The sequence below is a fragment of the Dama dama genome, chromosome 18, assembly GCF_033118175.1.
Source record: "Dama dama isolate Ldn47 chromosome 18, ASM3311817v1, whole genome shotgun sequence".
Lineage (NCBI taxonomy): Eukaryota > Metazoa > Chordata > Mammalia > Artiodactyla > Cervidae > Dama > Dama dama.
In genome coordinates this window covers 7,476,169-7,502,219 of record NC_083698.1, presented here as the reverse complement: position 1 = coordinate 7,502,219, position 26,051 = coordinate 7,476,169, and the positions used below count along the sequence as shown (strand labels likewise).

The window sequence follows — 26,051 nt, the reverse complement described above, 5'->3', positions numbered from 1 at the left end:
GTCTATTCACGTTTCTTTCATGTCCTTTATCAGAGAGAAAGATACAACAAGAATGATGGAGTGGACATTGGTAGAGAGGAAGAGAAGCCCAAGATGGAAAAAGAAGGGGTTGCCTGGTGGTCCAGTAGCTAAGAATAAGCCTTGTAATTCAGGAGACACTAGTTCAGTCCCTGGTCCAGGAAGATCCCACATGCCGCGGAGCAACTTGGCCTGTGTGCCACAACTATTGAAGCCCACGTGCCCTCGAGCCCATGCCTGGCAACAAGAGAAGCCACCACAGTGAGAAGCCTGCACTCTGCAACTAGTAGCTCCCGCTCCCTGCAGCTAGAGAAAGCCCACGCAGCAGTGAAGACCTAACACAGCTAAAAACAAGTAAATACATAGTTTTTAAAAAAGATGGGGAAAAAGTTGTAACGGTGTACCCATTTCCTTTGGGAACCAGTAGAAGTAACAAGGATTTGAGTCAGCCAGAACTGACTCAGAATTCTGATTCTGCCAGTATTATTGATGTGACCATGGCAAGATGCTTAACCCACCTCATCTGTATAATGGGCATGGAATGATTTACCACACAGGGTTCAATTTCCACACATTTCAATGTAAAGTGCTTTGCATAGAGTCAAGCATGCGTGCGTGCATGCTAAGTCACTTCAGTCATGTCTGACTCTCTGGGACCCTATGGACTGCAGCCCGACAGGCTCCTCTGTCCATGGGATTCTCCAGACAGGGACACTGGAGTGGGTTGCCACGCTGACCCTGGTCTCTTACCGGATTGTAAGAGACCGGGTTACAGGTTCTCCAGTTGCAGGGAGTGGAAGCTACTCCCCAGTTGCAGTGTGCAGACTTACACTGTGCTGGCATCTCTTGTGGCCAGGCATGGGCCCGAGGGCATGCGGGCTTCAGGAGTTGTGGCGCACAGGCTAAGATCAAACCCACGTTGCTTACATCTTCTGTCTTGGCAGATGGGATCTTTACTCTAGCCCCACAAGGGAAGCCAGAGTCAAACATAGACATGCATAAATAGTGGCTATTTTAATTGGCCTTGGGCAACTTATCTGCCATGAGCCTCACTTTCCTCCTCCATAACACAGGAATAATAACGTCTACCTCTTAGGATTGCCATGAGGATTAAGTTGATAATAAACCTGAGAGCATTTATAGCACAAAGAAGGCATCCAATAAATATTAGTTCTTTCCCCACCCCTTCCTTCCCTAGCTTCCTATCGATTCAAGCAGTTCTATGGCATCCCTGTGAGGTGTGATGAACAGGAGTCTAATTCCAAATACCCATGTATAGATGAGTATATTACTTTTATTGTGTCTATTAATAAACAGACTAAATCTGAAGTGATTCTTTTTTCTTGCTAAGAGACCCAGGTCTCATATTACAGATGACTCTATCCTCGTGGATATGACCTTTCTGCTTTACTAGCAAATCTCATTAATGACAAAATTATTTTCCTGAAATTGCGGAAGACAAATATATAGCTGGTCTATGACCGCGTAATCAATCCTCTCACAAAGAGGCTTGTGCATGTGCGCTCAGTCCTGCCGGACTCTTTGTGACCCCACAGACTCTATTCACAAAGAGGACCACCTCACAAGGGAAATTTTCTCCCAAGTGTTTCCTATTCTCTTATGAGTGAAATGACAAGCATGTATTAATCTGTGGGAATCAATACTGTTGATCAGTGTCATTCACTTGTTTTAAATGGCACCAAGTATGCCCTCTCTTTGAAGCTTTGGGTACAAAACAAAGCCTGGATGAGCCAGGATTCCTGGGGGGGGGCGGGTCAGAGTGGGGAGTTAGGGAGCCAAGTTGCACTGAACAGGCAGGAAATATGTGTAAAGCCACTTCCCCTATTTTAACCTGTGGGATAATGTCCATTTGGTTCTTCTCAGAAATAGTCTGACATGTGGCTGTCCTAGTTGAAGAGGGAGGTGTGATGACTCTGAACAGTAATTCAAGTGCATAGGGAGGCCCTACATCAGTCAGGATCCCAGCCAGAAACAGGTGGCACATGCCAAAGAAGTGAAAGAAGGATCACTGACCCTGGAGAGTGGGCACACGGGCATCCATTATACTAATTTCTCTATATCTGTTGTGTTTGAAATTGTCTATCCTAAGACATATGAAAATGGAAGCATGGAAAAGAGGGTCTTGTTGTTCAGCCACTCACTTGCGTCCAGCTCTTTTGTGACCCCCAGGACTGAAGCTGGCCAGGCGCCTTTGTCCGTGTGATTTCCCAGGCAAGGATACTGGAGTGGGTTGCCATTTCCTTCTCCAGGGGATCCTCCCGATGCAAGGATCGAACCCCCATCTCCTACATTGGCAGGCAGATTCTTTACGTCTGAGCTACCAGGGAAGAGGGACTAGAGAAAGTGATTTACATTTAAAGGCCTGGGCAGAGGATAAAGGAAAACCATGGAAGTGATGTCTCCCTACCCACCTCCCCCCACCAGACTGGCAGCAGTGGCAGGTATACCAGCAGCGAGCTTGAAGGTGCAAGATAGAGGGCTCAGCTCTGGGCGCCCAGGAAGGCCCGTGGAAGGGGCCACCATCAGGAACTGCAGCCTTGGGTGGAAGAATCATTAACTAAGACCCAGTACATAAATTTGTGAAGCCCAGTGCAAACTGAAAAATCAAGGGGAAAAAAATGTAATTAAAGATCCTGAAATATAAAACTTCAGCTTTTCTTCCACCGTCTCTCATTCCTTCTCACTTGATGGGTCATGTTTTAATTTTTTTTCTATTTCACACCATTTTAAATTAAGAAAAAAATTAAAAGTTTACATGATTAGTACAAACTTCACCGCTTACATTGTGCAACGTCAATTTTAAATGCAGTATAAGAGCATTTAACTTGGATGCAGAATCACAAAATGATACAATTTGTATTTCATAATCCATACACAACACTGGTGGTGGGTTCAAATGTTCCGACTCGGCTCTCGGCGCCTGGAGGAGCCTTGAGTCCGGGTTCTTGGTGTCCCCACTGGCGTGAGGGTCAATACATCACAGGGTAGACCAGGAAGCTGAGGTGGCTGTATCCAGAGCTGGAGGGTAAGAATGGCACTATATACCACTGTCTCACAAAGGAAGATGAGAAAGCGCAAGGCTCCCTGTGGCTTTCTAAAGTGCGTCTTCAAATGACAGTAGTCTCCTTGGTGGTCTAGCGGTTGGGAATCTGCCTGCCAATGCAGGGGACACGGCCTGAAAAGATCCCACACCTCAGGGCAGCGAAGCCCATGTGCCACAACTACTGAGCCCACTATCTAGAGCCCACGGCTCCACAAGAACAGCTTCCACAATGAGAAGCCCTTGGACCTCAATGAAGAGCAGCCCTCACTTGCCACAGCTAGGGAAAGACCATAGACAGCAATGAAGATCCAATACAGCCAAAAATAAATAAATAAATAAAATTATGAAGAAAAAGAAGCCTCACCTTCGTCTGGAGACAAGTCACAACCTACTGGTGCATCTGAACTGTTTACTCCTGTTCATCAATTAGCAGAAAAGTCTTGGATAAATGTTGTGAGAATAAGCGTGTATTCATTAAAAAGGCGTATGTACTGGCCACAGCAAAGGTAATTCTAAAGAACAGCAGAGGTTAGAAGTCAAAGAACACATTTTTGAAAATTATATGATGTATTATTTTAGGTTGCAGCAAATCATGAAAGCATTTTTTTATATAACAGTATTGTGTATTAAATTACTGGCTAGCTGAGGGATGTGTGTATTCGTACGTTTTTCACTGGTATTGAAATACCTTAAGTAAACATACAGAACTACATAATCTTTGTTTCTGAAGAACTGCTTCATTTTAAGTTCATTCTACTTCCCTTTTGTTGGGATTGCAAATGTTGTACCTATGGAAATTAAATGAAACCAGTGTGTGAAGTAGCTTGAAGAGATGTATTTCTTAGAATCAAGTCTACGAGTATTTAGACGTAGTCACAGTTAACTATGGAATCAACTTAATCTCTGAAGGAAGACAATGTGCACTCAAATCTAGGTACATTTAAAATATTTTAATTCTTTAATGCCTTTGCATAAGCAATACACTCTGCTTTTATGTTAGGCCAATAGTATAATTCCCTGTCAACACATGTACTTTTGGGCTCCCCTGGTAGCTCAGATGGTGAAGGATCTGCTTGCAATTTGGGAGACCCAGGTTCGCTTCCTGGGTTGAGAAGATCCCCTAGTGAAGGAAATGGCTACCTACTCCAGAATTCTGGCCTGAAGAATTCCATGGACAGAGGAGCCTGGTGGGCTACAGTCCATGGGGTCTCAAAGAGTTGGATATGACTGTACAATAACACACACATACATAGCATGTATTTTTTTTCTTACCAGAACAGTGAGAACACCCCACAAAAGGAACTCAACTATTCCATCTCACTTCTTCATACATACACACTGTACCAACACTGTCTGCCTTTGGCTTAGTAATGAGTAAAGAGGGACTGAAAGGAAAAGAAACTATGAATTGCTCATCTTCCCTTTCCTTCGATGGCATTACTTTCTAGTGTAAGCAGTTGGCAAATATAGGGAAGTAATGTGAGTAAGAAAGGATATGATAGAGCTTCTTGGTTAGTTGGGTTTCTTAGCATGCCGCTGCCTTCTTCTTCTTTTTAATGAATTTGAAGCAAGTTTTGGTTCAAATGGGAAGAGAGGCATTTTGGGCTTAATTAATCACAGGGGTTTACTTCGATCTTGCTTTGGTTCTCAATAAACCTCCAAGCAACACTGAAGCACAAAATCCTATACCCATGCATGCTAACTCGCTTCAGTCATGTCTGACTCTTTGCGACCCCATGGACTGTAGCCCACCAGGCTCCTCTGTCCACGGGATTCTCCAGGCAAGAACACTGAAGTGGATTGCCATGCCCTCCTCCAAGGGATCTTCCCAACCCAGGGACTGAACCTGAATCTCCTACATCTTCTTGCATTGGCAGGCAGGTTGTTTACCACTAGCGCCACCTGGGGCACTGAAAGTGCTGTATGTAAATGGGGCAACTGGAGATGGTAGACGTGTATCGTGGGTCTCTCCTCTGTTCACATATCAGACTTTACTAACGAAACACACATTCAAAGAAAAAACTAAGAGTTCCAAAATGATGTCAGCAAAGCATTAAGTCAAGTGCAGGGCCCTTCTGGGCATGGGGTCCTGTTGACTGCAGACGTCACACACCATGAAACCTGCCCTGCTGCCAACCCACAGCCAGATGAGGAAGAGGCCAGGAGAATTAAAGCTCTTTTGTGCAGTCCTCCCACCTCCCGTAGGTGCCCCCATTGGTAGGCCCAAGCTAGGTGGCAAGGGAGCCAGGGACATAGCTAAAGAAGAGTCTCCTTAGCTAGAGACCAGGGGAAAGAAGGGTGGAGAACGGGTCTGCAGGGCAAATAGGCTCTCCAGCACAGGCTGTGTGTATGTGTTAGTCCCTCAGTTGTGTCCGACTCTCTGCGACCCCCTGGACTCTAGCTTGCCAGGTTCCTCTGTCCATGGGATTCTACAGACAAGAATACTGGAGTGGGTTGCCAGTTCCTTCTCCAGGGGATCTTCCCAACCCAGGGATCAAACCCAGGTCTCCCACACTGCAGGCAGATTCTTTACCATCTGACCCACCAGGGAAGCCCAGGCAGCTTGTTCTCAAATCCCTTTTCAGCAAACTTGGTTCCTTTCCAGTTCAGCTAAAACAATAAGGACCAGGCAGGCCCCAGGTGTGACTCCACATTTTTGTGGGGCCCGATCCTGATGCAATTTTGTGAGCCCTCTACAAAACAAACAAACAAATAAAGCAGAATCACAAACATAAATTTGGTACAAAGCTGGCTATTTACTTAGAATGAGAAATCACAGTAAAATCCTGGAGCTTAGGAAACTCAAGTCCCTTTCTTCTGAGGTCTCTAGGGAACTACACCTTCAAAGACATGTTTCTTGGTTGCACCAGCTTCCCCTCCCCACCTGGGACCCTCTACAACTCCAAGTAACTCCCACCACTCTTAGGGGCCTGGGATGGGAGGAGTCCTGAGGTTTAAACGCTGTTAGCTTTATGGTAAATTTCTCTGTAGGCCCTGAAACTTAGAGCATAGAATTAAATGACTGTAGAGTAGCAAGCAGGCTTCCCCCATGGCTCAGTGGGGAAAGAATCTGCCTGCAATGCAAAAGACACAGGAAACAGGGGTTCAGTCCCTGAGCTGACAAGATCCCCTGGAGGAGTGCATGGCAACCTACTCCCGTATTCTTGCCTGGAGAATCCCAGGGACAGAGGAGCCTGGTGGGCTACAGTCCGTGGGGTCTCAAAGAGTCAGTCACGACTGAAGCGACTGAGCGTGTGCAGGAGAGCAGCAAGCATTTGCAAGCAGGTGAAAAGGGAGGCCCTGGAGCTGTGTTGTGACCCCTTCCCCCATAGCACACAGCACAGGCGGCGGGCCCCTATGCTGGGCTCCGCGGGTCTGCTGCTTTTTCACTGTATGTCGGAAATCATATTGAGCCTTAGGTACATTATGTAGGGAACTGAGAAGGTAGTGGACAGTCATGGCCACTCCTCTGCATCCACAATGTCTTTACCCTCTGCACTGTTGTCTGACCAGGTTGGAATAAACCAGAGGGAAAATGACCTTAAGGAACTCACTGTTCTCAATCACCTTCAAATTCTTTTTTTTTTTTTTTAGCTGCTGCACACAGCATGTGAGATCTTAGTTCCCCTACCAGGGATCAGGGAAGCTCAAGTCTTAACCACGGGACCACCAGGGAAGTCCCGGTCACCTTCAAGTTCTGACCAGCCTTTGTTCCCCTGGCCTAAGCAACAGGTTCCTCTATAGACATAAAATACTACTGGGCTTTCTTCATAATAGCTGAGGCAATAGTGGAGGCAATTTAGATTCAGAAAAAAGAAGGAACAGGTCAGTTTTTTGGAAAGGCTGCCCTCAATGGGGTTGTGGGGCCAGGGCTTAGGAGAAGCCCATGGGAAGAAGGAAAGGGGTAGATGAGGACGGAAGAAGGGAAATCATGGGCAAACGCAGGGAAATGGAAAGATGCTGAAGAAAGATTTCAAATTTTGCTAAAACCCTGGTGTTGGTGAGCTGTTCGCTTTTGATAAGTAAGGTTGTTATTGTTGTTCAGTTGCTAAGTTGTGTCCAACTCTTTGTGACCCTGGAGATCAAACCTGGGTCTCCTGCACTGCAGGAGAATTCTTTACCATCTGAGCCACCGGGGAAGCTGCTAAGTACAGGGAAGACTGCTAATATCTGAACCAAGAATATTTGCTTAACTGAGAGCATCTGGTCTAAATGAGATGGAAGAAGGCACTGCTTCAGTGCCGGGTTCAAATTTTAATGCTTAGTAGCTACGAGACTTTGATCAAGAAACTCATTCTTTTCGTGCCTCAGTTTCGTCATATGAAGCTCATAGTGTTGTGTGAGAATTAGAGAAGCTAATAGTTATAAAGCACTTCTAATAGGTGTTAGTAAATGTGAGATAATAGAAAATATACATATACTGGTCTCTACCTCTAGTTCCTGGCACACAGCTCCTAAAACCCTTTTAATTTCCTAAGTGACAGAGCACTAGGAGCATCTTTTGTTCTAGTATTTGGTCTTTGACCCTAGTTCCTGACACCAATCTCCTAAATCCTTTGGAATTGCCTGAGTGCTAACAATGTCTTTGTTCTAATAAGGTGACTCTCGGTGGGCTCTCAAATGGGGGCTGGTCACCAAAAAAGACCAAGCCACGATTAGACGTTTCGAGTTTTCAACCCACTTCCCATTCTCTAGAGGAGCGAACAGGGCCGGAAATGGAGTTAATGATCCATCATGCCTACATGATGAAGCCTCAAAAAACAAACAAACAAAAATCCCCAAAGTGTGGAGTTCTAGGAGCTTCTAGTGTAGGTTGTGGAATACGTGGACGTGCTGGGAGAGAGAGCATGGAAGTTCTGCACCCTTTCCCATGTTCTTTGCCCTTCAGATCTCTTCCATCTGGATGTTCAGCTGTATCCTTTATCATGCCCTTTAATAAACTGGTAAACAAACGTGTTTTCCCGAGTTCTGTCAGTGGTTCTAGCAAATAATCAAATCCAAAGGGGAGGAGTTCTTGAGAACTTTTGATTTGTAGCCAAGTTAGACGCAGGCTATGGGTAACCTGAGGGCATACTGTCAGGGGAAACACACTGACTAGAACTGCCTACCTGGCCAGGCACCACAGTAACGATTTGCATGAGTTATTTTGTGACAGGAGGTCCTGGTAAGGAATACGGAACTGACAAGCCACCACCAACCAGAAGAATTTGGGAAAGGTCAAAAGGAGACGCCACATCTCCTCCCACCTCCCACAATCCTCCTTGATGGGACCCATCTTGCTTGAGCATTGCCTGCGCCACAAGAAGGACCCTGAGTCAGAATGATTGGCCAGAGACAGCCAGAAACTAATCCCATCACCATAAGGCCCACGAGCCACATGGCAGAGTAGTTCTCCTGGGTCCTTGAAGCCTGCTCCTCCCCGTCTGGGCTCTCCTCTCCAACAAAGTCTCTCGCTTTGTCAGCATGTGTCTCACACAACTCATTTCCAAGTATTAGACAAGAGACTCCTCTCGGGCCCTGGAAGGGGTCCCCCTTCCTGCAACAATGCTACTTGTGAGTGGCATCTACAGTGGTGGAGGGCAGGGGCAGTCTAGGACTGAGCCCTTTACATGTGGGATCTGGTTCTACCTCCAAGTAAATGGGGTCAGAATTGAGTTAAACTGCAGGACATGAAGCTGGTGTCGCAGGATTGCATATTGTGGGGGAAAACCCACACATCTGGTGTCAGAAGTGTGGTGAGTGTGGCAGCAGTGTGAGAGTAAAAAGACACACAGGGGCAGTTTAGGTTTTCTCTACACAATTAGTACTTGGGAAAAGTGAGACATTATTATTATGAAATGACTCCAAATATAGCATTTAGACACAATGTTTGAAGCTATAACATTTCAGCAACAGAGGAAGAATAAGATCCATTCATTTTCACTATGTATAATTTTATAAAAATTATGATTTTGAGTGAATGGATTTTTCCACATTTAATCTCTAGCCAAAGGTAAGTACTGTGAAGTACTGTGAAGTTTTCATTAACAAAACACAATCACTTCAGAAGTTTTCTTACCAAAAAGCAGAGGTATAGTTTACCATTTTTTGCCTTCCAGATAAATTGTCCTACGCCACAATTCCCAGACATTGAGAAAAGATTTTGTTTTCTCTTTAACCTTGGTCCATTTACACACTAACAGGAGGAGATTAGATGGAATACCAGATCCCACTGGGCAAATAGCTAGGAGGGGCTCTTTTCTCATTAAAGGCAACTTCAGATTAGAATCAAGTTTGAATAAAATAAACAGTTTAGAAAAAGTTAGGGCAGCTTGATCATCAGTCTTTCTTGCTTCTAGAGGTCAAGCTGAAATAAAACTGTAAGAGCCAGACTTTCTGGATTCCTGTTGTTGACTTAAAAAATATTCCCAACCTTAAAGTTGAGAGTTATGCTTTATTTGGTGGGAACTTTTAGGACTTCAAGACCCAGGAGACAGCGTCTCAAGTAACCCTGAGAGAACTGTTCCAAGATTGGGTGGAGGGGTGGGGTAGGGAGCCAGGTTATATAGAAATTTTACCAAAAAAGGTCAGGTAGCCTGATCATCAGAACATTATTGTTAATGAAAGAAAACCAGATAATCCAAGTTAAGGAATTTAGTGCTTTTCTATGTATGGGAAGATACAAGAGTCCAGGCTCACTGAAATCATTCCTTTGGTATGCAGCTCAGCTTTCTGGGGCCAGAATCCTGTGTTTCCACATCCTGAGTTTCCTCGGGGCTCAGCATAGAGAGTGGCTGCGGTCTGATGGCTGCTAGAGGGCAGGTATTCCTTCTATTCTGAGTTTTCTCAGGGCTCACCAGCTCACCATTGGGGCGGCTGCAATTGCTGACGACTGTGACATCTTTGTTTACTGATATGACAGGAAACATTCCATTTCTCACTGTACATATCCAAGCAAGACCATCACATAACCTCTCTGACTTCCTTATCCTCATCCACGGAAGAATCACATGGGAAGTGCTGCCCAGCCCCACTCCTAAGGTTCTTGTGAGGATTTTTTTTTTTTTAATGTTATTGTTAAAAAAAAAATCCTGAAAAACAAAAGCACTCTACAAATGCAAAAAGAATTTACTCAAATGACTTTCTTCTTACCCACTTTCTTTTTTGCATGTCACTCAACTGCAGGTAGGCTGGCTTATCTGCTAGAAACAACAGCCTGAATTAAACTGATCCACATCTTTGGAGTGCTCTTACCAGTATCTGTAAGAAAAAAAAAATCATACTTGATTAACCAACTAGTGTTCTCTAGTGTTCGTTATAAATAAATGGTGCCTGGTCAATAATAGGTACTCAATAAATATTTGTTGAATGAATTTGGAAGTTCTATAATTTAAAACATTTGACGCAATTCTACTTCTAAGGCTACTAAAAGTCGAAACAATAGTTAAAACAACTCAATTACTAAGGAAATGTAATTTTCTTCTAGAGAGAGTTGAATAATAACAAGAATCAGAGGCCCGTGGCAAGTGCTTTTCTTTTGGCAAACTCAGCCAGGGTGGTGATTGTCCAGCATGAATGCATAACATCAACACTACTTAGCATTTCTATTAAAAAACAAAGTTCACGGTAAAAGTAAAAAATTGAAGATGGTATTAAACTCTTAATCAAGTCATAGCACAGCATACTGTTGGCCAAAAATTAAAAAAAAAAAAATTGCATGTGGGTTTTGTAAACTCTGAGTAAGAAGGATATTTGCAATGTGAACAGTGAACCCCCAAGGGGAATGAGAAGGGAGAAAGGGGTTTAAAGCATCATTATAGATTCAAGATATTGGCAACTGTTATCTATAATTCATAGAGAAGGTTGAGAAAGTGAAAAAGGGATTTTTTGTGTTTTGTTTCTTTGGGTTTTTTTTTTAAAACATTATATTAGCAGAGACCATCTTCTACCATCTGTCTTTCTTCAACATTTATCTCAATGTTTTGTAACTATTTGTTAGCATTTTTTTCTTTCTTTAAACGGTTTAACTGAGATACAGTTCTCACATGCCATGTAATTCAGCCAAGTAGAGTATACAATTCAAGTTTTTTAGTATATTCACAAGATTGTACAACCATTGCCACCATTTAATTCCCGAACATTTTCATCACTCCTAAAAGAAGCCCTTACCTATTAGCCGTTACCCCTCATCTCCCATCCTTCTCCTAGGAAAACTATTAATTTACTCTCTTTACATCTGTAAATTTGCCTGTTCTGGACATTTCACACAAGGGAATCATAAAATATGTGGTCTTTTGTGATTGGCTTCTTTCACTTACATAATGTTTTCAAAGTTCGGTCTATTGCAGCATGCATTTATGTTTCAATTCTCTTTGTTGCTGAGTAATATTCCAACATGTGGCTACACCACATTTTATTAATTCTTTCATCAAGCGATGGACATTTGGGTGGTGTTCATTTCAGGGTTATTTTGAATAATGCTGCTGTGAACATGCATGTGCAAATTCTTGTGTGGACATGCATACCCATTTCTCCTGAGTGTATATCTTTTGGGGAGAGGGTGCTATGCTGGGTCTTGGTTGTAGCATGTGACATCTAGTTTCTTTTCTTTTTTTTTTGTGAGGGGGATCTAGTTTCTTGAACAGTGGTCAAACCCAGGCCACCGCATTGGGAACATGAGCCTTAGCCACTGGACCACCAGGGAAGTCCCATCTTGAATACTTATCTAGGAGTGGAATGGCTGGGCCAAATAGTAGCACTTGCAAAATTTTAAATAAACTTTTAAAAACTTAAGATATAATTCACATACCATAAAACCCACCATTTTAAAGTGTGCACTTTACTGGGCTTTAGTATCCACACAAGGCTATGCAACCATCATCAACATCTAATTCTAGAAGAATTTCATAACCTCAAATAGAAACCCTGTACCCTTTTACCCTTGAATTACTGTTGGATCAGTAAGCCTGCATGCCTCTGTTCTTTCTTTTGTCTTGAGAAAATGATTTAAAACACATTGTCATTTTTATTAAAATTGAAATTTCAAGTGGTTATTCAAGAAATAAGCATATTGACTTTCTAAAATAATGGACTTATTGAGATGTAACTCACAAACCATAAAATTCACCCGTTTAAAAGTGTACAATTTAGTGGCTTATAGTACTTTCACAAAGTTGTGCAATCACTACCACTGACTAATTCCAGAACATTTTCATCATGCCAAAAAGAAATCTCTACCCTTTAGCAGTCATTCCCCATTCTCCCCTCCCCCTAGCTTCTGGCAACCACTAATTTACTCTCTGTCTCTGTAGATTTTCCTATTCTGGACTATGGCTAACTTTTTAAGTGTAAGAAAGAATTCTTTACACTTGCATAAAACATTTGGCTACACACACCATGTACAATCACACATGCACACCCCCCCCACACACACACTTATTGTTTTTTATCATTACTGGCATTTTTATATCTCCATGACACTTTGTTGTACTCACAGATGAGTTTGCTACCTGATAAAATATCAAAGTGGGGAAAATAAGATACATTTTTGGTATGATATGATAAATAATATGATGAACTATTGGTATCCTCAATAGAGAGGTTTACTCATCTCCTGAGTGACCATATAATTACAGACTGAAATAACTTTAAAAAATTTATTTTGGCCTCGCCTCACAGCATATGAAGTCTTAGTTCTCTGACCAGGGTTGAACTCACACTTTCTGTACTAGAAGCGCAAGTCTTAACTAAGGGACCATCAGGGAAGTCCCTAAAACAAGATAATTTTTAATCAAAAATTTCTCTTCCTAAAGAGAATCTAAATACTGTTGACTTGAAAAAAAAATTCACAATCTAAAAGTTGAGTTATGTTTTATTAGGTGGAAATTTTTAGGACTTAAGCCCAGGAGGCAGAATCTCAATTAACCATGAGAGAATTGCTCAGAGGAGGTGAGGGGAGGAGACAGGTTATACAGAAGTTTTGCAGCAAAGGGTGGGTAGTCTGAACATCAGAAATCTCAAGTTAAGGAATTTAGCACTTTGCTACGTATGGAAAGGTACACATATACAAAGGGCTCACTGAAATCATTCCTTTGGCATGCAGCTCAGCTATCTGGGGCCAGGATCCTGAGTTTCCTCGGGCTCAGCATGGGGAGTGGCCGCAGGCTGATGGCTGCTAGAGGGCAGGTGTTCTGATCCTTCCTGAGTGCCTTGGGGCTCACCAGCTCATAGAGGAGGGCTGTAACCACCCTTGTTCACTGATAGGGCAGGAAATACTCCACTTCTCAACAGTATAATACCCAGTATTGCTGAGGATGTAAGGAAAAAGGCACTCTCAAACACTGTCAATTGGAATTTAACGTATAACATTTCTCAAGCCCTCTTTGGCCAGATATATCAAAAGCTTTTAAAATATGCATATCCTTTTTGGCCCAGAAATTCCACTTTAAGGAACTGATTCTAAATAAATTATCTTAGGAACCCGTAAACATACATGTTCATTATCTCACTGATATTTAAAATAGCAGAAAACAGGAAAAAATTCTACATACATTTTAAGAGAAGGAGGTTAGCTAATTAACTTAACAAAGAGCTTATTCATTACCAAGCTGCCGTTAAAAATTATACTGAAGCTTAGCCATGAACAGAGGATTTGAAATAAAAACCACAATATCATTTATATTGTGTGTGTGCTCAGTCAGTCAGTCACGCCCAACTCTTTGCGACCTGCTAGACTGTAGCCCTCCAGTCTCCTCTGTCCAGGGGATTTCCCAGGCACAAATACTGGAATGGGCTGCCATTTCCTTCTCCAGGGGATCTTCCCAACCCAGAGATCGAACCTGTGTCTCTTATCACTTGCATTTGTCAGGAGATTGGATTCTTTACCACTGTGCTAACTGGGAAGCCCATTGTTTACATTCAGTTCAGTTCAGTCGCTCAGTCATGTCTGACTCTTTGCGACCCCATGAATGGCAGCACACCAGGCCTCGCTGTCCATCACCAACTCCTGGAGTTTACTCAAATCCATGCCCATCAAGTCAGTGATGCCATCCAACCACCTCATCTTCTGTCGTCCCCTTCTCCTCCTGCCCCCAATCCCTCCCAGCATCAGGGTCTTTTCCAATGAGTCAATTCTTCGCATCAGGTGGCCAAAGTAGTGGAGTTTCAGCTTCAGCATGAGTCCTTCCAATGAATACCCAGGACGGATCTCTTTTAAGATGGACTAGTTGGATCTCCTTGCAGCCCAAGGGACTCTCAAGAGTCTTCTCCAACACCACAGTTCAAAAGCATCAATTTTTCGGCGCTCAGCTTTCTTCACAGTCCAACTCTTACATCCATACATGACCACTGGACAAACCATAGCCTTGACTAGATGGACCTTTGTTGGCAAAGTAATGTCTCTGCTTTTTAATATGCTGTCTAGGTTGGTCAAAACTTTCCTTCCAAGGAGTAAGTGTATTTTAATTTCATGGCTGCAGTCACTATCTGCAGTGATTTGGGAGCCCCCCAAAATAAAGTCTGACACTGTTTCCACTGTTTCCCCATCTATTTGCCATGAAGTGATGGGACCAGATGCCATGATCTTAGTTTTCTGAATGTTGAGCTTTAAGCCAACTTTCTCACTCTCCTCTTTCACTTTCATCAAGAGACTTTTTAGTTCCTCTTCACTTTCTGTCATAAGGGTGGTGTCATCTGCATATCTGAGGTTATTGATATTTCTCCCAGCCATCTTGATTCCAGCTTGTGCTTCTTCCAGACCAGCGTTTCTCATGATGTACTCTGCATAGAAGTTAAAAAAGCAGGGTGACAATATACAGCCTTGACGTACTCCTTTTCCTATTTGGAACCAGTCGTTGTTCCATGTCCAGTTCTAACTGCTGCTTCCTGACCTGCATACAGGTTTCTCAAGAGGCAGGTCAGGTGGTCTGGTATTCCCCTCTCTTTCAGAATTTTCCACAGTTTATTGTGATCCACACAGTCAAAGGCTTTGGCATAGTCAATAATGCAGAAATAGATGTTTTTCTGGAACTCTCTTGTTTTTTCCATGATCCAGTGGATGCTGGCAATTTGATCTCTGGTTCCTCTGCCTTTTCTAAAACCAGCTTGAACATCTGGAATTTCATGGTTCAAGTATTGCTGAAGCCTGGCTTGGAGAATTTTGAGCATGACTTTACTAGCTCATTTACATTAGTACTCCCCAAAATGAAAGACTTAGGTATAAATCTAAGAAAATATATAAAGAACTATATGAGAAAAACTACAAAACCCTGATGAATGAAATCAAATAAGAACCAAATAAATGGAGAGCTATTTTGTGTTCCTGAATAGAAAGAGTCAATACTGTCAAGATGTCAGTTCTTCCCAATTTGATCTATAGATTCAGTGCAATTCTGACCAAAATCTCAACAAGGTTGTTTGTGGATATTAGCAAAGAGATTCTAAAGTTTATATGCAGAGGGGAAAGGCCCATAATAGCCAACACAATATTGAAGAGTAAAATTGAAGGACTAACAATACTGACTCCAAAATTTGCTACAATAAAACTACAGTAATTAAGCCTGTGTGAAATTGGCAAAAGAATAGACAAATAGACACTGGAACAGAATAGAGTCCATAGATAGACCCACATAATACAGTCAACTGGTGTTTGACAAAAAAGCAAAGGCAATACAATGGAGCAAAGATAGTCACTTCAACAACTAGTTATCCACACACCAAAAAAAAAAAAAAAAAACCAATCAAGACATGGACTTTAGCCTCTTCTCAAAGATTAATTCAAAATGGATTGTAGACCTAAACATAAATGCTAAATTATAAGCTGCTATAAGATAACATACCAGAAAACCTATATGACTTTTCAGATATACCAAAGGCACAACCCAGTAAAGAAATAACTAATAAACTGGATTTCATTAAAATTAAAAATGTCTGCTCTGTGAAAAATGATGTCCAGAGAATGAGAAACAAGCCACAAATGGGAGAAAATATTTTTAAAAGACACACCTGATAAAGAACTGTTATACAAAATAAACAAAGGACACTTGAAATAGAATAATAAGAAAAAAAGAACTCAAAAGATGGGCCAAAGAATTAAACAAACACCTTGTCAGAGAAGACGGCAAATAAGCTATGAAAAGATGCTTCACGTGGTATGTCATCAAGAAAATGCAAATTAAAATAACAATGAGATAGCACTACACATCTATTAGAGAGACCAGAATGGGGAACAGTTACAACACCAAATGCTGGCAGGAGTGTGAAGCCACAGGAAGACTTACTCATTGCTGGAGGGAAGGCACAATGGTACAACCACTTTGAAAGACAGTTTGGTGGGGTCTTACAGAGCTAAGCCCACTCCTATACCATTCATCAATCACGCTTCTTGATATTTATTCAAATAAACTGAAACTACATGTCTGCAGAAAAACCTGCATATGGATGTTTATAGCAGCTTTACTCATAAGTGTCCAAATTTGCAAGCCACCAAGATGTCCTTTAGTATGTGAAAAAATAAACAAACTGTGGTACATCCAGACAATGGAACAGTATTCTGCAATGAAACGAAATGAACTATCAAGTCATGAAAAGATATGGAGGAAGCAAATGCATATTACTAAGTTAAAGAAATTAACCATATAGGTAAGGTATTTATATTTATTCCCTATGTAATATATTTTAAATTTTAAAATATTATGCAATTTAACAATAAATACTTTTAGGAGTTTTTTTAAAAAGCCACAAGAATGGCAAAGAAATTTTTTTATAATATTATGTATTTACTTACCTATTTTTGACTGTGCTGGATCTTCATTGCTGCCTGGGCTTTTCTCTAGTTGCCATAAAAGTGAAAGTCGCTCAGTGGTGTCCGACTCTTGGTGACTCCATGGACTATACAGTCCGTGGAATTCTCCAGGCCAGAATACCGGAGCAGGTAGCCATTCCCTTCTCTAGGGGCTCTTCCCAACCCAGGGATCGAACCCAGGTCTCCCACATTGCGGGTGGATTCTTTACCAGTTGAGCCACAAGGGAAGCACAAGAATACTGGAGAGGGTAATTTATCCCTTCTAAAGCAGATCTCCCTGACTCAGGAATTGAACCAGGGTCTCCTGTACTGCAAGCGGATTCTTTACCAACTGAGCTATCAGGGAAGCCCTGTTGCCACGAGCAGGGGCTACTCTCTAGTTGCGGTACATGGGCTTCTCATTACAGTGGCTTTCTTGTTGAGGAGCACAGATTCTAGGGCACGTGGGCTTCAGCACTTGTGGCACACAGGCTCAGTAGTTGCAGCTCCTGGGCTCTAGAACACACGCTAAGTAGTTGTGGCGCATTGACTTAGCCGCTCCAAGGCATGTGGCATCTTCCTAGACCAGGATTAGAACCCGTGTCTCCTATATTGACAGGTGGATTCTTCACCACTGAGCCACCAGGGAAGCCTGCAAATATATATATATTTTTTAAACCTGGTATATTATAAGATAAATAACATAAACCCTGTGAAAGAGGAAAGGGTTCATCTTTCACTTTGTTGAAAGTTAGCTCCTAAACAGCAACCAGGGATTTGGGGAAACAGGAGGGAAATGAGTCCCTGTGTACTCTTTTACCATGGCACTGGCCAATAGGAAGACAGAAGAAGACTGTCATTCTTTTTAAAATGAGACGACCTCCACTGTATAGACTATTCAAGCAAGTTTATGGTTCTAGAGGAAAGACTTTGAACTAGGGATCCTTCACTGAGAAAGTTCTTTTTTAAATTATCAAATAGAAAGGAGCTCTTTCTGAGGATTGTGCTAGAGGATAAGATGTCTGTGGAAATGGATGGATGGATGGATAGAAGAATGGGTAGATAGACAAATGGCAGATGGATAAATGGACAGATGGATAGAGGGATGGATGGAGGGATAGACAGATAGATGAATGTACTGGGATAGATGGATGAATGGATGGGTGGATAGTGGGTAGATGGATGAATGGAAAGTATAGCTAAAGACTACATGAAAACATAGAATAGTTTGCCCAAAAAAATAAGTTCTGTCACTGTTTCTACCGTTTCCCCATCTATTTGCCATGAAGCGATGGGAGCAGATGCCATGATCTTAGTTTTCTGAATATTGAGCTTTAAGCCAACTTTTTCACTCTCTTCTTTCACTTTCATCAAGAGGCTCTTTAGTTTTTCTTCACTTTCTGCCATAAGGGTGGTGTCATCTGCATATCTGAGGTTATTGATATTTCTCCTGGCAAATCTTGATTCCAGCTTGTGTTTCTTCCAGACCAGCGTTTCTCATGATGTACTCTGCATAGAAGTTAAATAAGCACGGTGACAAAATACAGCATTGGTGTACTCCATTCCCAATTTGGAACCCGTCTGTTGTTCCATGTCCAGTTCTAACTGTTGCTTCCTGATCTGTATACAGATTTCTCAGGAGGCAGGTCAGGTGGTCTGGTATTCCCATCTCTTTCAGAATTTTCCACAGTTTTTGGTGATCCACACATTCAAAGGCTTTGGCACAGTCAATAAAGCAGAAATAGATGTTTTTCTGGAACTCTCTTGCTTTTTCGATGATCCAGCAGACGTTGGCAATTTGATCTCTGGTTCCTCTGCCTTTTCTAAAACCAGCTTGATATCTGGAAGTTCACAGTTCATGTACTACTGAAGCCTGGCTTAGAGAATTTTGAGCATTACTTTACTAGCGTGTGAGATGAGTGCAATAGTGCAGTGGTTCGAACATTCTTTGGCACTGCCTTTCTTTGGGATTGGAATGAAAACTGACCTTTTCCAGTCCCATGGCCACTGCTGAGTTGTCCAAATTTGCTGGCATATTGAGTACAGCACTTTCACAGCATCATCTTTCAGGATTTGAAATAGCTCAACTGGAATTCCATCACCTCCAATAGCTTTGTTCAAAGTGATGCTTCCTAAGGCCCACTTGACTTCACATTCCAGGATGTCTGGCTCTAGGTGAGTGATCACACCATCATGATCATCTGGGTTGTGAAGAGCTTTTCTGTATAGTTCTTCCATGTATTCTTGCAACCTCTTCTTAATATCTTCTGCTTCTGTTAGGTCCATACCATTTCTGTCCTTTATTGAGCCCATCTTGGCATGAAATGTCCCCTTGGTATCTCTAATTTTCTTGAAGAGATCTCTAGTCTTTCCCATTCTATTGTTTTCCTCTATTTCTTTGCACTGATCATTGAGAAAGGCTTTCTTATCTCTCCTTGCTATTATTTGGAACTCTGCATTGAAATGGGTATATCTTTCCTTTTCTCCTATGGTTTTCAATTCTCTTCTTTTCACAGCTATTTGTAAGGCCTCCTTAGAGAGCCATTTTGCTTTTTTGCATTTCTTTTTCTTGGGGATGGTCTTGATCCCTGTCTCTTGTACAATGTCACAAACCTTCGTCCATAGTTCATCAGGCACTCTATCAGATCTAGTCCCTTAAATCTATTTCCCACTTACACTGTATAACTGTAAGGGCTTTGATTTATGTCATACCTGAATGATCTAGTGGTTTTCCCTACTTTCTTCAATTTAAATCTGAATTTGGCAATAAGGAGTTCATGATCTGAGCCACAGTCAGCTTCTGGTCTTATTTTTGCTGACTCTATAGAGCTTCTCCATCTTTGGCTGCAAAGAATATAATCAATCTGATTTCGGTGTTGGCCATCTGGTGATGTCCATGCGTAGAATCTTCTCTTGTGTTGTTGGAAGAGGGTGTTTGCTATGACCAGTGCATTCTCTTGGCAAAACTCTATGAGCCTTTGCCCTGCTTCATTCTGTACTCCAAGGCCAAATTTGTCTGTTACTCCAGGTGTTTCTTGACTTCCTACTTTTACATTCCAGTCCCCTATAAAGAAAAGGATATCTTTTTTGGGTGTTAGTTCTAAAAGGTCTTGTAGGTCTTCATAGAACCGTTCAACTTCAGTTTCTTCAGCGTTACTTGTCGGGGCATAGGCTTGGATTACCGTGATATTGAATGCTTTGCCTTGGAAACGAACAGAGATCATTCTGTTGTTTTTGAGATTGCATCCAAGTACTGCATTTCAGACTCTTTTGTTGACTATGATGGCTACTCCATTTCTTTTAAGGGATTCTTGCCCACAGTAGTAGATATAACGGTCATCTGAGTTAAATTCACCCATTCCAGTCCATTTTAGTTCACTGATTCCTAAAATGTCCATGTTCACTCTTACCATCTGTTTGACTACTTCCAATCTGCCTTGATTCATGGACCTAACATTCCAGGTTTCTATGCGATATTGCTCTTTACAGCATTGGAGCTTGCTTCCATCACCAGTCACATCCACAACTGGGTGTTGTTTTTGCTTTGGCTGGGTCTCTTCATTCTCTCTGGAGTTATTTCTCCACTGATCAACAGTAGCATATTGGGCAACTACCGACCTGGGGAATTCATCTTTCAGTGTCCTATCTTTTTGCCTTTTCATACTGTTCACGGGGTTCTCAAGGCAAGAATAATGAAGTGGTTTGCCATTCCCTTCTCCAATTCCTTCTTATAGGAGGAACACCAGTCACCAGAGAGGGGGTAACCTAAGATCATAATTTAAAACATTCATATTGGCCAAATTGCTTGACTTCCTGGCTACTCTCACTGTTGCCAGAAAAAAGTGAGGGGGTAAATTTAATTCACAGTTGTATTTGAAGATCAACTTAAAAAGTGCACTGTATATAAAATATAATGCAAATATATAAAATTCAGAAACATTTATTATAATTGAAAATTTTAAAATATTTTATTAAATATGTGTCTTTTCACTTTCTGTATCTGTAATATCTAGCTCTTGGAATTATTATAAAAATACTACTACTATACTTAAAAGTATCGCATCACTATTGTATTAAGCTGCCCTCTGGTGGCTTTTAATTTCGTAAATATCTTGAACTACCTTAGTATCTGATGTGAAGTATCTTTAAGGTATTGTGGTTTATTCAATACCATATTAATTCATATTTTCTAAATGTACTTATTTGGCAGAAGCTTTGAAATATTCATTTGATAAGAATGGACACTGCCTAGTGTCCAGAAAAGGAGAAAACAATAAGAGAATTTATGAACCTAAGTTTGTACATTCTGTGTAACAAATCATCAGTTATTACCATTGTTTCCCTTATTATCATGACAGTACAGGAATGACTGATACAAGCCTTAATCATTGAAACCGCATGAAAACCAGAATACATTTATTAAGTAATTTTCCCTAATACTTGCTAAAGGCTCTCATATCACACAATATAATTAACCTTTGCAATGAAAGTGTAAAATATTCTCACTAATGAATTGGCTACATGTCTGTCACTGCTCCTTATAATTTTACAGAGCTGTTTTTAACTTTCAGCCAAACATAAACAGGATGTACCTGTTGAAAACATACTTCAAGTCAAACCAGCCTCTTGTCTTTTGATAATAAAAAGGAAATAGTCACTTTTGTTTTTATTTTGTTGAACTTTCTCTAATATAATGACTGTAATGTACAAAATGACTATGATTGCAAAAATGATACATTTTAACTATAAGATTTTAAAAGGTGAAGTACTATTCAAATTTTCTTATTATTCTTTTTAGAAAATGCAAGTTCTATTTGGACACATTAAATTACATGTATACTCTTCAGTTCAGGGAAAGGAGATCTTCATTACCTAAGATTTACATTAAACATTTTTAAGTTCAAATATTTAGTTAAGTATTTGAGTACCTTCTGTGTGCCTAATGCTGTGTAGTCTGCACTCTAGAAAAGATGGCCATTTCTAGAAAAGAAGCTCCAAATACATTTTAAGTGGTTGCAACATCATGAGAATTAGCACTTGAGAGAAAAAGTGTTCCAATGGTTCAGGAAAGAATTAAGAGCTATGTTAGCTGCAGGGGGGGATGAAAGCCTTATAGAGGAAATGGCACTTGAATTGGGCTGTGATAGGTTGATGGGATTTTGGTGGCAAAGAATCAAATGTTGAAAACATTTCAGATCAGAAAATAAAGATGAACAAAAAGATGTAAGTGGATCACATGTTGGTGAAAAATACTAAGGGAACCGAGCTGAAAATCAGTCATCTTCTAGAACAAATCTACAAGGTGTTGTAGTAGAGACAGAAATATATGTGCAGCTATGTTTTGCAAAATTCAGAAGATTCAAATGTTGTTGCTGTTTAGTTGCTAAGTCATGTCCAGCTCCTCTGTGACCCCATGGACTGTAGCCCACCAGGCTCCTCTGTCCATAGGGTTTCCCAGGCAAGAATACTCGAGTGGGTTGTGATTTCCTTCTCCAGGGTATCTTCTCAACCCTCAGATCAGCCCTGTGTCTTCTATGACTCCTGCATTGGCTTGAAGATTCTTTACCCCTGAGCCACCAGAGAAGCCCAAATCAACAATAGTTTCACCTGCTTAGATAACATGTGAACTGTTATTCACCAGCACCATTGAGTAATTGACCATTGTTAGTAGAATTACTAGGATCTAGGAATCAGTGGTTATGACAGAGACTAAGTGCAATTATCATATTATTTTAAACTGCTCAAGTTTTTAAGGATTGAGATACCATTTAAACAGTGGGAAATGCACAGATCTTATGTGTATAGTCCAGTCAGTTTTAATAAAATTCCCAACAGGCTTCAGTTCTGACACCTGCATTCATCCACACTCTTATCCAGACAAAGAATGCTCTAACACAGCAGAGATTCTCTCAGCTCATTTCCGGTTATGCCATCACCTCTGCCCCGAGGCAAGAGCTCTTCTGACTTCTGCAACCATAGGTCAGTTCTGCCTGTCCTTGAACTTCATACTAAATCATATAACACGTCCTCTTTTTCAGCCCGGGTTCCTTTACTCAAGCACAATGTGTGTGAGGCTCATCCCTGTGACTGCATCAGTCCCTTTTTATCACTGCGTTGTCTTCCACTGTAAGAGTAGATCCCAGATTATCTCCTGTCCTGTTTGTGCATACCTGGACTGGTTCCAAGTGAAGGCCACCAGGAATGAAGCTGCTGTGAACATTTACGTATAGATTTTTGTGTGATCATTTCTTCACCTCTCCAGGGTACGTGTTTAGGAGTGGGATTGCTGACTTGTACGGTAAGTATATATCTTTTAAAACGTCACTTATTTGCTTATTTGACTGTGCTGGGTCTTCCTTGCTGTGAGGGCTTCACTCTGTATTTGCAAGTGGGTTCTTTACCACTGAGCCACCAAGGAAGCCCCGTAAATATATGTTTAACTTTATAGGAAACTGCCAAACAATTTCCCAGAATGGTTATATCATTTTATACTTCTACTTGCAAAACATGAAAAGTTTGGAGTTTTTCTTTCTCTTTTTTTTTGCCTTTATTTTGGAGTTTTCCTTTTAAGCCATTCTAGTGGGTGTGCATTGTATCACTGTGGTTTAAAATTGTATTTTTATAAGACCTTAATGATGTTGAGCATTTTTCAAGTGCCTATTGGCCCTTTATGTATTTTTTGTGTGTGAAATGACTGGTTCAAACTTCTTGGCCTAATTTTAAGATTAGATTTTTTATATTATTAAATTGTAGGGTCTTTTCGCGGGGGGGTACAAATGTTTGGTCAGACACATGTGCTGTAAACATATTCTCCCAGTCTGTGGCTTATCTATTCATATTATTAACATTGTCTTTTGAAAGTGTTTAACTTTGATGAAGTCCAATTTAATGTTTTTTTTTTCCTTTTGTGGTCAGTGTTTTCTGTTTTCCTCAGGAAATCTTTGCCTTCCCCAGTACTGCAAAGATATTGTCCTATGATCTCTTCTAGAATCTTTATTGTTTTAGAATTTATGTTTAGGGCTATAATCCACGTTGAATTAATTTTTGTGTATGGGGTGAGGTATGAATTGAATTCCATTTTTCTCCACATGAATATCTAGCTGTTTCAGCACTGTCTGATGAAATTACTTTATTCAAGAGTAATGTCACTGAAATTATGTCAAGAAACAGGAAAATTTTAAATGATTCCTGAAAAAAGGGAAATTAAGAGTAAAAAGGGCACTTGACTCATACTTAAGTCATTCTTTGAACTCATAGAACAAACATGCACAAATGACCGCTAATTTTTTTTAAAGATTTTTTTGATGTGGACCATTTTTAAATTCTTTATTGAATTTGTTACAATATTGTTTCTGCTTTATATTTTGGTTTTTTGGCCTGGAGGCATGTGGGAGCTTAGCTCCCTGACCAGGGATCAAACCCATTCCCCTTGCATTGGGTGATGAAGTCTTAACCACTGAGCTGTCAGGGAAGTTTCAATATTAAGAAAAAAATACAGCCACACATTTGCATTTCTAACAGTTAGCTCTATTCCTCTGAATGAACTAACAAAAGTATTTTATATGGAAAGTTTGCTCTATCTGCAGCAGAATCCTGACTTGTTTGAAAACTTGCAGCATCTTTCTATTTCACTAAGTGCCTATGAAGCTAGTTAAATATTTTGGAGGCAGGGGTAGGCTTAAGTGGATCTTTTGACTCTGCAAAAATAAAGTTCAAATCTCTTCTAAATTGGAGTTTTAAGGATTTCTAAGAACTAGATTGCATGATGGCACATGGTGGACTGGGACAGGCTTTACATCAGGACAAGAGAGGAAAGCTAGGTTTTTCTCTGTCCTTGGCCCTCAGATGAGATGGGGGTTTATGTTCTGGGTTGGCAGTAATTTGCAGGAGGCACAAACATGGGGTAGAAGGCAGGGGTCAAGGGGGGGGTGGGTAGGTGAGCCGCATTTTAGCAACACGAAGACTTCCCCAGTGGCTCAGTGGGTAAAGAATTTGCCTAAAATACAGGAGACACAGGAGACTTGGGTTCGATCCCTGGGTTGGGAAGACCCTCTGGGGGAGGAAATAGCAACCCATTCCAGTATTCTTGCCTGGAAAATCCCATGGCCAGAGGAGCCTGGTGGGCTAGAGTCCAGAGGGTCGCAGAGAGTCGGACACGACTGAGCGACTCAGCACAGCAACAAAATCAAAGGTCAGACTCCATGAGGAAGGTGAGCTGCGAGCCCCTGAAGCACCCTTTCCAATGGCCAGTTTTCTGCCTGTGTTTCCATTCCACAGACTCTCAAGTTCTGGGTAAAGTTATAGCTAGATAGTGCTTAGGGAAGTTCAAAGAGAGAAGTGTCTCAGCTTGGAGTGAAATTGAAAGGGCAGGAGGCAGCAACCTCAAGAAAGGCAACCTGTGAAAAGTTTGAGGAATAAACTGAAAAGCTTTGCTAGCAGAATCTAAACCACAGACAATAACACCAAGTGTTTGGTTTAGATGTGGCATATTCCAACTCTTGTGAGGCACCGTGAATCTATTGTGAGGATGTCTGTGTTTTCAGGGAGAAAATTTAGATCTAGAGAAGAATTAAAAGCAAAGAGTAGGGTCACACATCCAACCAGTCCATCTCAAAAGAGATCAGCCCTGGGTGTTCATTGGAAGGACTGATGTTGAAGCTGAAACTCCAATACTATGGCCATCTGATGCGAAGAACTAACTCATTTGAAAAGACCCTGATGCTAGAAAGATCGAAGGCAGAGGAGAAGGGAACGACAGAGGATGAGATGGTTGGATGGCATCACCGACTCTATAGACATGAGTTTGAGTAGGCTTTGGAGTTGGTGATGGACTGGTTGATGTTTTTTTAAAAAAGCAGCTTGAAAGGTGAAAGCAGGCAACATTGGAACCGTCTGATTTACCCAAAATCATCTAAGTGAGTGCTTCTCAAACTTTAATGTTGATTCTGAAATTAATACATGTCAACTATACCTTGGTAAATTAAAAAAAACTTTAATGTTCATACAAATAATCTGAAGAGTTTGTTAAAATGTGGATTCTGACTCAGTCAAACTGGTATGGGACCTAAGAGCCTGTATTTTTTAAAGTATCTGTTATATTTTTAGCAGCATCAGGTCTTAGTTGTGGCATGTGGGGTCTTCATTGTCCCTCGGCATGTGGGATCTGAGTTCCATGACCAGGGATAGAACCTGTGTCTCCTGCACTGGAAG

The 26,051-nt window shown here is 41.2% G+C and overlaps 1 protein-coding gene and 1 pseudogene across 1 annotated transcript in view; one reads left to right on the top strand and one right to left on the bottom strand.

Annotated features, from left to right (window-relative positions):
- CDK14 (cyclin dependent kinase 14) overlaps positions 1–26,051 on the bottom strand; it is a 738,271-nt gene that overhangs the window by 662,213 nt on the left and 50,007 nt on the right. Inside the window, exon 2 of the mRNA XM_061164852.1 lies at positions 10,214–10,321. The gene's annotated coding sequence lies outside the window, so the exon portion shown is untranslated. The remainder of the gene's footprint in view (positions 1–10,213; positions 10,322–26,051) is intronic.
- LOC133072733 (centromere protein W-like) lies at positions 3,071–3,615 on the top strand (annotated as a pseudogene).